Below are 3,860 nucleotides of genomic sequence, written 5' to 3' on the forward strand. Positions count from 1 at the left end.
AACAAACTTTCAATACCCTCCTTAAGCATTCTGGCAAAAAGGTCTACCACGGTTTAACCTTTGGTATGTTTCTCCGATATATGTACTTTCTGCATTTCAATTGAATGCTTCAATCGGTCGGTGGTGTTTCCAGACAAATGTTCTGGTTTAAAGACTCAAAATCATCCATAGATTTTTATGGTATTAAAAAACCACTCGTATTTGAACTCGGGCTGTTACTATTTATGGAGTTGCAGATCATATATGGAGTCATTCGATGTTATTATATCAATGAGCTTCACATAGATTATCATGCATCTCTTAAAAACAGAGTTTATTATACTGAGACAGCTGTTTTAGTCTAAACTAAAAAAAAAGGTTTTGCAACAAATTTGCGTTCATGTAAAGTCCAGCTGCAAACAACCTGTACTTATATAAACACAATAAAACTAGATCGCAAACAGGCAAAATGACAGGTACAGAATACATCAAAACGTTTAAATAATCGTCTACTTAAGTCCAAAGTCAGTCCTTTTGACTATTGTGTTAATAATTCTTTATATAAGGTCATGTTAAGTGTTCACATGATAACTAGGAAACTTACAAAAAAAGAATTTGTAAACGCAGTAAGCATAAGTTTTAGGAACTTACACTTTCTGACAAGATGTACTTTTCCTCGGCGAACGAATTCTAGTGTTGACTTAATTAAATCAACACATGCATTTAAGTGATCACTTGCATATAGAACCTTTGTTTCTGCTGAGATAAATCCGAGGATATTGCCACTAGGGAACTCCACATCTATTCTAGACATTGTCTGGACACTTCTTTATTATCCAATTATTTTGATTGATTAGGTTTGTCAAGAGAAAACTGGGAAATCTGTGAACTTCTTAACATTTAACCACTAACAGTTAATGAGGTGATTATCTAATATAAAAATCAATTAATACGTACACATTTATCTGTTGCCACACTTCGTGATCAATTGATATAATAAGTTTGGAGTACATTGTTTCTATTGGAATATGATTATATTACATCTAACTTGTTTTTGGATGTCTGACAACAAAACACCGGTTTAACTGATCAGACGGAGACTGCTAAGCATTTTACATAATTTTATAGAAACAAAAATGACTGACACGCGTCATCTAGTCTGAAAGCCCAAAGCTAGCAGGACCAGTTATAATGCATGAATAATAGAATAATATCGCATCTTACTGTTGAACAAACCTGTGTGTCAACGTCACATTTCTTTTTAAACGGTTATAATACCACAGATACAACGTAATCCTTTTGCGAAAACATTTTAATGAATTTTTATATAACTGCACATAAATTTTAATCATCGTGATAAGAGGACTCAGATGCACCGCGCAGGTCAGTAGGTCCATGGGTTACTGTCAAAGTTGAATGTCAGTTCTTTTATTAAATATCTGCTCAATATCGCTGTATCAGTGGAACTGTCAATTGTATACCTCAGACTGACGACACGCAGAGCAAATGAAGCAAGTCACTCATCAAAGCGTTTGATTACATGACACCAGAAATAAATTTTCATATTATTTTTTTTAAATTATGAATTGGCCCAGTCAAATACAGTGGTCAATAGCACAAACGATTCACCGGCGATTTATGTAAGAAGTCTATTAACAACACAGTCCATATTGATACCAAGTCCAGGCGAGCTAGCATATAGAATCATATTAGTAGTGTCGCAATTTTATCAATTTAGTTTTAACACTTCTTTTAACTTTCACGAAAGGTGTGTAATACATTGCTCTGTCTTAAAATATACTCCCATCGAAATTGCCAGCTGCTTAACACAAATCAAACGTATATCAAGGTATTTTCATTACGAGAATAATCACACTGGTTATTCGGGTACCTACTCGTGTGAGCGATACCGCCCTCGTGTGATTAATGTACATGTTGGTGAACAGGAAATTCACACCTATAACAGGTAATTATTCCGTATTTTACTGAAGATTTGAAAAGTTTTAGTATTAAATGTGTAAGATCATACCTTAACTATATCCATGTCAAATATCTATCTCATATGATCTGAATAACTGTGAAAAAAATACGTTTTTTGTCGCGGAAATGAAGGTATTTTAAGACGATGGTATATATTTTCACGATTAATAGTATTATTTCGGATTATATTAGGAATTTTTTGTTAGGAAAATGAAAAGCAGTCATTCTGTGTACTAAGCCATTGCTTTCATTTAACAAAAACTTGAAGCACAGTAAAATTAGATCGATTTTTTCGAAGACAGTGTCTAGAAAATAAGATACCTCTGACGATGTACCATGGTACCGTCCTCGTTGTTTCTGTCAATCCAGCGGATACCGTCCTCGTTATTGAAATGAACATTACATTGACGCAGACCTCTTTTCTAAAATTTAGCGATAATATGCAATGACCAGCTAAGATGAAGATAAAACTTTGGTCTTTTATACCCTCCAGCTACTGGGAGCAGCCTATCCGAAGAAAAACTTCTCACATAGTTTCTTCAAGTTCGCTTTCAAGATCCATCTACATAGACACATTCTTAGGTGTATTTTCAATTGAATATTGCGACCGTACGTTTTGTCGTATTATTTAAGATGTTATGGGGTACAAAATGTTTGCAACAAAAACAAAATTAAATTTGTTCAGAAATTATATGATTTTTGTCAAATATTGTATTGCGATCGACCAATGTTTAACTTCGTTTTGAGGAATAAAGCCAGTTATTCGGTCGAAAATGTGCTTCGTTTGAGTAGTCGAAAGAAATCAGTTGGAAACAGATCCTTGTTTCGCCATTTTTTGTGTGCGAAAATTCGTGTAGAACAAGTGCATTAATCACACCTTTTCATTGCTGGAATACATAATGCATGAAATGAGATGAGATATGTTTATACACTTCACATACAAGTTTTGCAGATCGAAACCGAAAGTAGGGTGTTTATTGCGAGGACAGGAGCATATACGCGCCATTTTAGGGTAGCAGACCACAACTGACCGGCATTTTACTAGGAACTATTCAGCTCCCTCTTTATCGTTAATTTAACTTATGATAGAACTTTCATGAAAAATAGGTGTTGGAAAAAGTGATGTTCTATTAAGGTAAGTAAAGGGGGCATGGAGTTTAGTAGGCTTGCAGGTTTGTCGAGCAATTCAAGCCCCGAGCAATTTGCTTATCACCCAACTGCTGAAAGCAGAGCTAAAATGGTAGGAAATGAAAAGAAAAAAAAAAGAAAGCGACGAGAAATTTTGCTTGTTCTTGCTAACCATTTGTACATTATTTCAAAGTTATTACAGCTCGTCTGATACTTGAACTTTAACAAAATATAATCTTACCTGTGTTATAGTCTTTTGCTAATTCTGTATTGCTAATAGTATGTATGCTCTGTTGAAAAAAATGTAGGAAGTTGCAGCTTAGTATTGATTCACAGTTACATTTATTTGAGTCTGTAGGTTCAACCAATATTACTGTATGAATCAGAGGTATGGGGATGTGGTGATGTTAGCATTGTTAAAAGTTTTTAAAAACATTAATGAAGGTTCAGTCAACACCTTATATCATGGTTTTTTAGTGAGCTTGGGGTATTACCAATAGATATTATAATTAGAAATAAAATATTGAACTACTGGTGTACAATTTATTAAATGGTAGACAAGAAAAGATAAACTGTATACTTTACAGGTTTATGTAGAGACTCCATCAGCAAAATGTAAATTATTGTTCTTGGATTTCATATGTAAAAGAATCTTTATAACAACTTGGATCTGCTGAATTCTGGTTGAATCAGTCAGTACATTCACCAGTGCAGTGTATTTCCGCAATATTCTTATTTTAAAATGTCCCTACATTGATTTGGACAGAATAAAA

Source organism: Mercenaria mercenaria, chromosome 10 (genome assembly GCF_021730395.1).
Source record: "Mercenaria mercenaria strain notata chromosome 10, MADL_Memer_1, whole genome shotgun sequence".
Taxonomy (NCBI): Eukaryota; Metazoa; Mollusca; class Bivalvia; order Venerida; family Veneridae; genus Mercenaria; species Mercenaria mercenaria.